A 13,452-nucleotide genomic window follows, 5' to 3' on the forward strand; every position below is an offset into this window, starting at 1 on the left:
CGCCGGAGACGCCGGGTTGCTCCGCGTTGCCAGGTTACCGAGCGCGTGCCCCGCGCCCGCTCTTCCGCCCGGGCCGCCCTCGGCGCCGCCTGAGCCGCGGTGCGGGCTGCGCGGGGCGCCGTTTCCGCGGAAGCCTGGGTCGGGCGCTGCGTGCGGGACTCTCGTCGCTCGTGGATGGGGCGCGAGCGCGCGGGGGACGTAGGACGCCGACCTGGGCCTCCCCGGCGCTCCGGCTCCGCTCAGGGCGCCCGCTCAGGGGCCTCCGGCGCGAGGCCCCCTATGTGGTCAAGATGGCGGCGCCCAGGCGGGCCGCGCCGAGGTGAGCTGGAGCCGGGCCCGGAGAGGGGCGAGTCTGCCACGCCGAGGACTTGGACCCCGGGCTGGTCTCCCGTCTCCCGGGGAGCGGCGGGTGAGTGGGCGCGGCCGCGCGTAGGTCCCTCTCGTGGGGTGGTCAGCTCTCCGTGCGTCCGCAGACTTCTGTCGTCTGATAGTCAGATCTGGGGTGGCCCAGGTTGGAGGCGAGGGTGCTTGATTGGGGAAACCTGAGGGGTTTAAGGACTCTATTGGGATCGTTTCAGACCCCAGCAAGAAGCTGAGCAAGTTTCCTCCTGACTCTCTTCCCGGCTAAGTTTTCTCCCTTCTCTGAAGGCGCCAGCTTTTCTGAATCACCTTGTTACCCGGGGGGATACAGTTGGTGGTTCTGACCGTGGAACGTAGGACCCGGCGCGGGGAAGCCTGAGCTGGTTCTAGTTACTTTGTTTGCAAAGCACTTGTCTTGTCTTTGGAATCTTTGTGCCTGTAACCAACGTTGGGAAGAGCCAGCGTTTTCTCCTCCAAAACACCGCGAGGGGTAACTTTATACGTAAGAAACAAGTGGGCGTTCACATCCATCTCTTTTCCAACCACTGAGTTTTGGTTGTGTTTCCTTTCTTTAAGTTTGTCTCGTTCTGAAGTGATAACAAAAAAAACAAACAAAAAAAAGACCATAGCCAATTACACAAAGTATACTCTAGTCTCAGTCCTGCCATTAGTTAGCTTAAGTCATTTAATTTTTCTAGGCCTCATTTTTCTCATGTGATGTTTTTTCTTTGAAAAAGTAAAGTTTCTAGAAGTCTCTAATCTCTGTGTCATATAGTTCAGCTTGGAGAAAACCTGTTCTTATCCAAACTCCATGACATTGTATTTCCAGCTCCAACTTTGGACTTTGAGTGAGTTGGGGGCAACTTTTTAAGGATATTTTCACACAGCTTTTTTAGTTAATATCAGTCTAGCTGACTTGTCATACTCAGACTTTCTCCCATATTCTTTTACCAGTGTGTTCCTTAGTCATATATATAAAGACTGTTGTGGGAAAAATGACCTCCTGGGTCAGCTTACTGCATGGTCATCGACACAGGGCAGGGAGTAAGATTCTGTGGATTTTACAGAAGCAGATACAGGTTTCATTATCCATGTCCTCTCCCCTTTCATCTTACGAAAACAGCAGGCTTTTCTTGGAGAACTGCCAGATAATGCCATCCTGCCTCCTCACGGGCCCCGGGGATGAGTCGCCCAGGGACTGAACTCCAGTAAAGCAGGTGATTGGCTCATGGGTAGGCATCGGACCTCGGCTAAGTCTATCAGACTCCTCCCCAGGACTTTTGTCTCAGAGAGAAATGGAAGAATTGTCTTTTCTCTCTGGAATTTCTAAGCTGGGGAGATATGACTCTGGGACTCCCAGTGACCATCCAGCACAAGAAGAGACTTTCTGTAAAATAAAGTCTTGCAGAGGTAAGCAGGGCTGAGCGATGGAGAGAGAGCTGGAACCCTGCTGATACTCTGGAACTTCCAGATCCAACTGTATCTGAATATGGCTGCATCCCTGAACTTCTAGTACTTGTTTGTTGAGGTTGTTGTTGTTGTTTGGTTTTTGTTTTTAAATTTCCTTTGACTATTTTGAATTTGTTTTCAGTAATGTGCATTTGAAAGCATCATAGCTAAAAGAGCTAATTTCCTACATTAATGTCAGGTTTGCTGACTGGCATTCCTTAAGTGAAAAATCGTATCCGCTATTTTCTTTAAATAAAATCCTTCTAGCTCAGGTCTGAGATATTCAAAAATCTGCCTTCTACCCCCCCTCTTTCCAACATTTACTATATCACCTTGAAGCATTTGTGACCACATCTTTCCCATCTAGACGCAGTTGAGAGAGAGAGCAAATACTTCTGATATAAACTGCAACCTCTACGCCTCCTACCTGGAAGCTTTAGAACATACTTGATTCTTGTCATTAAAGCAAATCTTGTGTTGTTGTCTCCAGGGCACAGAAGCATTTTCATGGCATAATGGAGTACAAAGTACATTAAGCCTAACTCTACTTCTCACCCTCTTTTACTTTAAATAGGCAGAAAAGAACAATCTCAAACACATTTTCCCAACAAATAAAATACATATACGATTATGTTTAGAAGACGTTTATGCAACATATAGTTAGACTGATTAATTAATGGACCTTTCGCCAATTGGCACAGTAAATATATATGTTCAATGTGCTTAATTAAAAAGAAGACAATAACATATTTTTACAGGTTAATTATCTGAGAAGAGTATTGTGCCAGCACACTTGATACTACAGTATTTCATGTTTGACAGGTAATCTTTCAATTATATTTACTGCTAAATGTTTCTTGGATCAAGCTATTAAATTATAAGGTCAAAAGTAAAATGATATGAAATTACAATGATAAAGGGACACATATCCCACTTTATGAGAATAGAAGTTCTAATTTCTTTTCAATACTACTAGTAGTGACCACAGTACTAATCTGAGCCCTTACTATGAGCCACTGTGCCCATATACATTTAGTTCTTACAGTAGTTCTGCAAAGGGCATATAATAATCCACACTGTAAAGCTGAAGAAAGTGCTTCTCATAGCTGAAAGTCACATAGCTGGTGAGTGGCAAAGTCTAGATTCAAACTTAAGTCGTCTGACAATGCCCAGGTTGTTGACCACTATGTACACTGCTCAGTTGTTGCACCAATAAAGAAGTGCTTGAAATAATTATAGATTTGCCTACCCTGAAACTGCAGTGATTTAAAGACATCAAAGTTGCCAGTTGCTTAACCACATCTACTTACAGTAAGAAATTACATTTTATTTCATTTCTAAAACAAGATTAATTCTGCAGGCCCATCGAAACTTGAGCACACAAATCCTACCTGCAAATGAAAGATGCTTGTTTTCCATTATTCAACAGATGGCCCTGTACAGAGGCAATAAATATATAGTAGAATTTTCATTCAAGTAAATGAGAAGAGAGGTTTCTTCTTGTCCTGATTCAGTGCCCATCATTATGGATTATGATGGCTCTTCCCAAACTTTACTTCAGTCACTCCACTCTTTCTACAAAACTCCAGTAATGGAATCCATCATTCAGATATATGTGCAAAGCGAAAGGACTGTATTAATACAGTTGCTGAAAGTCACGTTGATAGAGCACAGGAAATACATCCTAATAAATGCAACATTAATGTTTGTGTGGGCCTTGGAGTGAGGGGTAGAAGAATTTTCAGTTTAATGGAACATTTTGCCTCTTGCTATGAAAGTGTGGCTTAATAGTCTTGTAATTGGTCATTTACAGAATCCTCCATCTCTGGGTTTCATGCTTTCTTTACTCTGCAGCTGTTGATTCCTTCTCTTGTTCTGGATGGAGGATAGCAACGAAGCCACTTCAAAGGGCTCAGCCTGCCTTTTTGTGTTATTGTTTAGATGAAGATATTTCCATTTATTAAAGCACACTATTTAAACATTTTTATCATGTTTCAAACTTGACTGTGTTCTGAAGGTATGAGCACAGGCAGACATAATGGGGGATGTTTTCCAGGAGAGAACATACCCTTATCAAAGGAATTATCAGAATTTTCATGTATGGATTGAGAATCAAATTCTGGAGTTAGATCTGAATTTAAATTCATACTCACAACTTATTACCAGTCTCATCTTGATCAAACGGTTACCACACTTCTCATCAATTTCCTTATCTTTGAAAGCGGAATAAGAGAAGTATGCCTGGTGGAGTTACACATAAAGCTCATCTGATAGAATATGCATAAGGATTTTGCACAAAATATACATGGAAATATTTTAGCACCGAGTTTAGCATGCGATTCGTCTTCAATACATTTAAGAGCTATTATTTTATTATTATTATGCTATCATTAAATATCACTATTACTTAAATGTCATTATTGCTAAAATTGCTGTAAAACTACCGCAATAACACATGATGAATTCCCCTCTTCTGTTTCCTTTGTTTAAATGGAAAATATGTATATAAATCTAGACAGAGAACACTTCAGTGATCCTATTCAGTGGAGTGAGAATTTCCATGGCACTGATTAAAACAAATCCTGAATTGCATGGACTTAAGATAGCAGAGAGGGGCTTCCCTGGTGGCGCAGTGGTTGAGAGTTTGTGAGCTGATCTGGGAAGATCCCACATGCTGCGGAGCGGCTGGGCCTGTGAGCCATGGCTGCTGAGCCTGCGCGTCCGGAGCCTGTGCTCTGCAACGGGAGAGGCCGCAACAGTGAGAAGCCTGCGTACCGCAAAGAAAAAAAAAAAAAAAGATAGCAGAGCGGCTAAGAGATTTGAAGTTAGACATCCCCAAGTGTGAATTCTACTGTGACCCTCTTCTAGCTCTAGAACCTTGAAGAAGTTGCTTAAACTTTCTGAGCTTTACTACTAGTTTCCTCATCTGTATCTTTTTCAGGACTGTTTATCAAGCATCTTCCTGTTCTCTGTGCTTGGACGTATCAATGAATAAATTAGACAAGAGCCTTTGCCTGCGTGCTCCTTCTTGCATGCTTTCTCCCTCCTTACACTCTCGTGTGGAAACGGATGTTATAAATAAATTCTATGCTTTGTCACAAGTTGATGGGTGCTACGGGATAAGGAAAAGGATGTGAAGCTCCCTGAAGAGGCTTGGGTTGGGAGTGCTGGAGGAGTGTACAGGTAGGTTCTGATTTTAAATAGGGTAGTCAGGGTGGATTTTATAAGTTGACATTTGAGCAAAGACTTGAAGTGAGGGAGTTGTCAGAATGTATGATGGGGAGACCACTCCCTGGGAGCAAGAATAACCAGTCCCAAAACTCTAAGGCAGAAATATGCCGGGCAGCTTGGAGGAATATCAAGGAGGCCACCCTGGCTGACTTAGCCAGTGGGGAGGAAGAGACAGCAGGAGGGCTGGAGGTCGGATATGTGATGGGATGGATTGGGTAAGTCCTGGGAGGCCATCACATGCATTGTGTCTTTTACTCTAAATGTAGGCAGCCAGGGGCAGGATTTTAGCCGAGGTGTGGCATGAACTGTCTCTTGTTTGAAAAGCGTAACTCTATCTGTGGCCTTGAGGATGTGGGGAGAGAGTGGAGTCAGGGAGAATCTCGGGAGGCGACTACAGGATCCTCGAGGTCTATGTTGGTGGCCTGCACCAGGCTGCTAGCGGCTGGTAATTCTCAGAAGTGGCACATTGGGAAGGTTGTGACAGCATTTCGTGGTAGATTGAATGCAAGAATGGAAAGGAAGAGGGGGTCAAGGGTGAATTCGAGATTTAGGGCCTGGGGAACTGGAAAGGTGTGGTTACTGTCACCTAAGATGGAAAAAGTTTGGGGTAGAGCATGTTTGGGGGATTAAAGACCAGTTTTGGAGGTATAAGATTTGAGATGTTTTCGTGACGTCCAAGTAGAGATGCTGAGTACACAGTTGGATACACAAGTCTGCAGTTCTGAAGAAAGGTCTAAACTAGAGATACACTTTAATACAATGGAGATATTAAGAATAATTACATGGAAGCGCTATTTTAAAGATAAAATGAAGTAATGCAATTAGCACTCTGTCTTCTCAAAACATTTAATAACTGTTAGCTAAAATAATTACCTGAAATGAAAAAATACCTATAGTTTGTTTTGTTGTTTGCAGTAAAAGTGAATAAAATGTCACAATTATTTTAATAGTATTTGTGACACAGTAGTTTTAGTTAAGACACCATGACTACAAACATTTACAGTAAACCTTTCAGTCTCCTACTTTTCACTCTGATAGGGTACTTGGAACCATATTTTGTAAGGTTTAAGTTAGTTGTCATAGGGTACCTCTTTAATTAGAAGTAATTCTGAACTGTCTAGTTCCATGCAGTTTTATATACATATATGTATAATTATTATTTTATGATTTATCAAACTCAGTTGAAAATTTGCATCAGTGATATACATTAGAATTTAAGCATTTACCCAGGTATTCAAGGAAAAAAATGTACTTGTCTTGTAATTTCCATAGGGGTACTTACTTTCACATCTTCCCTTCACTTTGCAATTGAAAACATGGCAGGGGAAATATTATCTTACTGGTCTTTGAGTTTCCCTTAGCTATCTGCAAGTCCTTAAACAGCCTTTGTGGCTTAACCAAAATTCTCTTCCATCTTCATTCCGCTAACAGATATTGGTCTAAGCATGTACTTATACTAAAAAATGCATGACCACGTTGTCTCTACACATCTATAATTTTATGATAACACTATCATTATGTAAGCTGTACTTTAATTGTAATTATAACAGATTTTATGTCAACACACATCCATTTCTAGTGTTCATCTGGTGTTCAAGGGGAGAGCAGCATGTCGTAAATTTTATCAAAATATAACATCTGAAGAATAGAACAGAGGGTAATTGTGTAATTCTGTATTCACTCTAATTAAGTTCAGTGGAGTTGGCATAATAGAATTAAGATGAAAAAAAAAAAAAAAAGACATCGAGGTACCATGGCTCCCTCTCCTAACACACCCTTTTCGTATCCGAGAGCAGAGACTCAGCACCTTTCTGTACAGAAATGGAGACAGGAAGAGGCCAGAGGATGAATGACAGGCACGAATGAGGTGGAACTTTGAAGAGCAACATGGAAATGAAATACTTCTTTTGTATTTGGTAGGTGGGGAAAATGTACCAGCGTGTATGCCTACTGGGACCACGTTTTCCAGAACAGTTAAGCCCAGTGTCAACTATGCTGTCCCACCTTCCTCGTAAGTAGGAACATACTGTTACTTGAATCTTTGCTTCCTGTTTCTTGATACCTGGTTGAGAAGATTATGACAGGAACTGCATCTTGTTAGCAAATACACTGTTTTGAAATGATTGACACTTACTGAAGAGTGGCAACTCCAAGCTTGCTCTCTCTTGATCTTGGACTATTTAAGTCTGGAGTGCAGGAGTGGGTTATGGGGAAAGACCATTGGAATTCTTATGTCTTCAGCATAATGGTTATAGCATAATGGTTAGGAGTGTAGGTGCTGGTTCAAATCTCTGCTTTCCACTTGCTAACCATATGAGCTTGGGCAATTTACCTGATTACCTGAACCTCAATACTCCTGCCTATAAAATGATGTTAATAATATTTCATCCCCATAGACTTGTTTTCAATGTTAAAATGAAGTCACTTACACCAAGCACTTAATACAGTGCCTAGAGCATAGTAAAGTCTATTATTATTACTATTACTACTACTACTACTATTATTATTATTACTGTCACGATGCCAGGTGCTATTTTTCCTATGCCTTATTCCATTATCTTCTGCCCTGTCCCCCCATTTCTGTCTTGTTTCTGTACAAGGGTAGGTTTGTCACAGAGCATTTTCTTTCCCTAGTGTCTGACTCTTAGTCATCAAGGTGACTGGTCCACGACCTGGCATTCATTGCTGCTCATTGAAGCAACCCATTTTGAGAAGGGGAGTTGGATATTGATGCCAAGTTGGGTCAAGGAGAGAGAATTTTCTCTCTTCTGCACTCAGCTAAGTGAAATATTCAGGCCTCAGGAGGAGAATCAGGCAAAGGGCAACATGCTTAATTTCATACCTTAGTGATTAAGAACAAGTCAGACAGGCTGGATTTGAACTCATTTCCATCATGTACTGACAACAGGATCTTAGGTGCTTTTGTAACCCGTCTGAGGCTCAGTCAACATCTGAAAGAGACGAATAACATTATCAGGACCTAGCATATAGCCTCGTTGTAATAAGTGAGTAAATCCTTTTAAAACGTTCAGCACGTTGTTTGGCATATAAACACTTAATAAAATTTAGCTTCTTTGACTACTACCGCTGCTAATATTATTAAGTAGCTGAGCAGATCCGAGGCCCATTTTTTTCTTAGATTGCACATAATCATTTGGACAACCAGCTCACATTGATCAACCGTTGCTTATATATAAACCCCCATGAACCCAAAGGTGCTTTAACTCTCTCCCAGTCAGAGCCTGTTCTGGGGGCAGAAGCAGCACCGGCACTACCCCCGTCATCTTTGCCTTTATTGTCACTACACTCGCCTGCCGTACTGAGCACTTTCTGTTTGCCAGGCGCCAAATTTAGCCCTGCGTATGCACTATATCATGTAGTTCTCACACTCAGGTGGGAGACATTATCATCATCCCCAATTTTCAGATAAAGACGCCGAGGTGTTGGAAAGGTAAGAAACTTGACCCACAGCAAGAGATGGAGCCGGAGTATTCAAACCCTTCTCTCTGACCTCAAGAACCCTTAAATATTAGCATACTACTACATGACATCCTGGTAAGAAAATCTGCTTCCAGCCACTCTGGTGAGAGTAGAAATGATTCTCAGTCCCCACATTCCTCTATTGCCCATGCCACCCTAGCCTCAGGACTAGGGGGGAAAGGAAGTGATCTCTTCAAAGAGCAGCCAAAGGGAACCTACTCCCTTCTGCCTTTTCGTAATCAACTAACCAATATTTTATTTCCTTCTTAAGAGTCCCCACATGTTCCTTTTGGTACTTAGCTTGGCCTTTTAGAATTCTGACATTCTGTACATGACTCATCCACTGTATTTCATGTTAATTTATTGAGGTCAAGTATAGGGTCTTACTCATCCTGAAGTCCAGTTATCCCCTGTCACATCTAACTCTGTTCTTTTCTTCTTGTAGGACATCTGCAGGTATTTATTTGAATTTTGTTGAATTGTTCTCATCAATAGTACATTAGAAGTTATACAGAAAGTGCCTTCTTATAAGGAAAACCATCTAAATAGATTTCTAGCTCTTTACTTTTTATAGCACTATTGTAGAGATTATAGATCTCCAGGTAATATTTTTTAGATTGAGTTCTTCATATCATCTTATTTTTACATATAATGATAAATCTGAATTTTCCCTATCAAACCTCCGAGACTTCACTGGCTTGTAACTTAGCTTGTTGATTATGTGTTGTTGACTTTTCCATTTACAATGATATTTGATCCTGGTAAGGATGGGGCTGGGTGGGAAGGTACATCTTAGGGCCATAAATTGGTTTTGTAGAGAACTAACGTAAAGATCTAAAGTCTCATATTTCTGCAGAACTCATGAATCATTTTATTATAATTCCATTCATTCAGGGAGTATAAAACCATTTTCAAATTGTTATTCCTAATTTGTTCATCTTCTCTTCCTTAGTCTTAGTGAGAAGAGAGCAGGCTGAATGGAAGAAAGTCATTATGACCACTGGGGCCACTAAGGTAGGCATCAGTCCCAGAGTTTTGTTTTCATCTCTCCGCTATTAATATTGGCTAATGTCTTGAGTGCTTACTTGGTGCAAATTACTTAGCCGACCATGGCAAATGGGTTGTGTCATTTCATCCCCTGATAGTCATACAATTAATGTATGTATTATTATGATATCCCATAATGCATACATGGAACAGAGCCTCAGAAGTAGTTATTTGCTCACGAAAATATGGTAGATGTGGAATTTGGACTCAGGTCTGATAGACTCCTAAATCACTCCTAGTGATTTTTACCACTAAATTAAAGTTGTATACCTCTGGAGAGTAGAAAGTTTCTAAAATTTCCTCAACTCTAACGTTTTATAATTAAATTTTTGTCTGATGGCAAGCTTAACAGTTAAGATGGGTAGGAAGGAATGCCAGCCGTTGAATGGAATTTCCCTCAAATAAGCCTGTTTTATGACACCAGTTCACTCATTCATTCACTCAGCATGTATTGAATGTTTGCTCTGTGCAAAGGCATTTTAGGCATCACAGTGGAGTGAGCGCCCCTTCCATAGACTCTCCTGCAGCACTCAGAGAAGTCTTGGACTGGTTTGCCTGTTATGGAATGGGGCTTGGTGATAGAAGCCTGGTTTGTCCTCCACTGATAAAACTAAGACATACTCATATTAGTTTATAGGCGTCTTGAAGCCGTGGGATAGTAACACACATGAATCTTACCATTTTTGCCTGGGATTAATGATATAAAGGCTTTGGATTTGGGTATGGAAAATGGGTGCAATTATGGGCGTGTTGGTTCTACATATATATGGACATCACGTGTCATCAGCCTGCAGCTACCTGCCATTCCTCACTACTCCTTCTTTTCACAAACCAAACAAGTACCTTCTTATCTCTCCTGTGGATAAGCTCTTGACAGTGGCACTAGGGCCTCCCTCAATAAGTACATCATTGGCTAAACCAGTGGTTTCTCAGATATGCTCATTGAACAACCCTTAAGGTGGATTGACATTCCACTGCCTAGAATAGAATATGGTGTTCTTTAGGAATCGGGGGGAAAAAATAGGCCACCAGATGTACTTTCTTTAATTTAAATTGTATATCTATCTATCTGTCTATCTATCTATATATATATGAACAATTGTTATATATGTGTATGTATACTTGTTCATATATATGAATGATTTAAAATTGAAGAGATATATATATACACACACATATATATTTGTGTATATTTAAATTTTGGCTTCTGTTAGCAAGTAGTAAATTAAATTATTAGCAGATCCATACTGCAGGGAAATAACCAATCAGATTTCATTCAATAGCTTGCTTTTTTGTAGATTTATGGTTGTGATTTTATATTTGCAGGCATGTTCGCTGAAGAAAATATTTCTACCACTTTACACAAAATTAAATTCATTTAATACCAATGCGGCATGTCTCAAATGTCTTAATACAGTTTTAGTCTTTAATCGCATCAGAAGTATGAAATTAGAAACATACCCCAAAATCATTTGAAGATATAATTACTTTCATTTCCCTTATACTTTTGAGACTTGTGAAAAATAAGTATTTAGTTGTACTTATCTCTTTCTGTCTAAGGATAGCAAACACTGAAACACAGTTCTTTTTAAAAGTCAATATTAAAAATATATTGTCCAAGATGATCAAAACTAAGGAAGTGGCAAAGAAATTCAAAAATTTAAACTTTCAAAGGGTGCTTTTTTTGTGAATGTGTAGTACTTGTTCTTCTGAAGGAATTAATCTTTTTAAAAATTTAATTAACTTATTTTTTATTGAAGTATACTTGATTTACAGCGTTGTGTTAATTACTGCTGTACAGCAAAGTGACTCTGTTATACATATGTATATACATTCTTTTTCATATTCTTTTCCATTATGGTTTATCACAGGATATTGAATATAGTTCCCTGTGCTATATAGTAGGACCTTGTTGTTTAGCCAATCTATATATACCAGTTTGCATCTGCTAATCCCAAACTCCCAGTTCATCCCTCTCCCACCTGCTTCCCCCTTGGCAGCCACCAGTCTATTCTCTATGCCTCTGATTCTGTTTCTGTTTCATAGATAGGTTCATTTGTGTCATATTTTAGATTCCACATATAAGTGGTATCATGGTATTTGTCTTTCTCTTTCTGACTTACTTTGCTTAGTATGATAATCTCTAGCTGCATCCATGTTGCTGCTGCAAATGGCATTATTTCATTCTTTTTTTATGGCTGAGTAGTATTTCATTGTATATATGTACCACATCGTCTTTATCCATTCATCTGTTGATGGACATTTAGGTTGTTTCCATGTCTTGGCTATTGTGAATATTGCTGCTGTGAAGATCAGGGTGAATGTGTCTTTTTGAATTATAGTTTGGTCTGGATATACGCCCAGGAGTGGGATTGCTGGATCATATGGTAGGTCTATTTTTAGTTTTCTGAGGAACCTCCATACTGTTTTCCACAGTGGCTGCACCAACTTACATTCCCACCAACAGTGTTGTAGGAGGGTTCCCTTTTCTGCACACCCTCTCCAGCATATGTTATTTGTAGACTTTTTAATGATGGCCATTCTGACTGGTGTGAGGTGGTACCTCATGGTAGTTTTGATTTGCATTTCTTTAATAATTGGCAGTGTTGAGCATCTTTTCATGTGCCTATTGGCCATCTGTATTTCTTCTTTGGAGAAATGTCTCTTTAAGTCTTCTGCCTATTTTTTTGATTGGGTTGTTTGCTTTTATTGTCATCAAGTTGTATGAGCTGTTTGTATATTTTGGAAATTAAGCCCTTGCTGGTCGCATCATTTGCAAATATTTTCTCCCCTTCTGTAGGTTGTCTTTTCATTTTGTTTATGGTTTCCTTTGCTGTGCAAAAGCTTGTAAGTTTGATTCGGTCCCCTTTGTTTATTTTCATTTTTATTTCTATTGTCTTGGGAGACTGACCTAAGAAAACATTGGTATGATTTATGTCAGAGAATATTTTGCCTGTGTTCTCTTTTAGAAGTTTTATGGTGTCATGTCTTATGTTTAAGTCTTTAAGACATTTTGAGTTTATTTTCGTGTATGGTGAAAGGATGTGTTCTAACTTCACTGGTTTATATAAGGCTGTCCAACTTTACCAACACCACTTGCGGAAGAGACTGTCTCTTTAACTGAGGTGTGTGAGTTTATTTCTGGGCTCCGTATTCTGTTCCATTGATCCATATGTCTGCTTTTGTGCCAATACCACGCTGTTTTGATTACTGTGACTTTGGAGTACTGTCTGAGTCTGGGGTGGCTATGCCTCCAACGTTGTTCTTTTTCTTCAGGATTGCTTTGGCAATTGTGGGTCTTTTATGGTTCTGTATGAATTTTAGGATTATTTGTTCTAATTGCGTGAAAAATGTCATGGGTAATTTGATAGGGATCGCATTAAATCTGTAGATTGCTTTGGGTAGTATGAGCATTTTAACAATATTAATTCCTCCAACCCAAGAGCATGAGATGTCTTTCCATTTCTTTGAATCATCTTCACTTTCCTTTATTAATGTCTTACAGTTGTCAGCGTATAAGTCTTTTGCTTTCTTGGTGAGGTTTATTCCTAAGTATTTTATTTTTGGGGTTGTGATTTTAAAAGGCATTGTTTTTTTACATTCCCTTTCCGATATTTCATTGTTGGTATAAAGAAATGCAACCAATTTCTGTATGTTAATCTTGTATTCTGCTACCTTGCTGAATTCGTTTATCAGTTGTAGTAGTTTTCATGTAGAGTCTTTAGGGTTTTCTCTATATAGTATCATATCATCTGCATCTAATGACAATTTTACCTCTTCCTGAAGGAATTAATCTTGAAGTTCTACTAAGACTTTTGGGATACCTGTTTTAATGAGCCACTACTTCCTGCCTGAGATTGCACTATGCACCAGAGATTCTAGAAT

General features: G+C 39.9%; 1 long non-coding RNA gene across 1 annotated transcript; it reads left to right on the forward strand.

Moving 5' to 3' along the window:
• Positions 1-277: 277 nt before the first annotated feature.
• Positions 278-9,535, forward strand: LOC307198496. Its single transcript, XR_013831639.1, has 4 exons — positions 278-409; positions 4,751-4,992; positions 6,961-7,051; positions 9,473-9,535. It is a non-coding gene; the product is annotated as an uncharacterized lncRNA (long non-coding RNA).
• Positions 9,536-13,452: the final 3,917 nt, after the last annotated feature.

Source organism: Stenella coeruleoalba, assembly GCF_951394435.1.
Source record: "Stenella coeruleoalba genome assembly, chromosome: 1".
Classification (NCBI taxonomy): domain Eukaryota; kingdom Metazoa; phylum Chordata; class Mammalia; order Artiodactyla; family Delphinidae; genus Stenella; species Stenella coeruleoalba.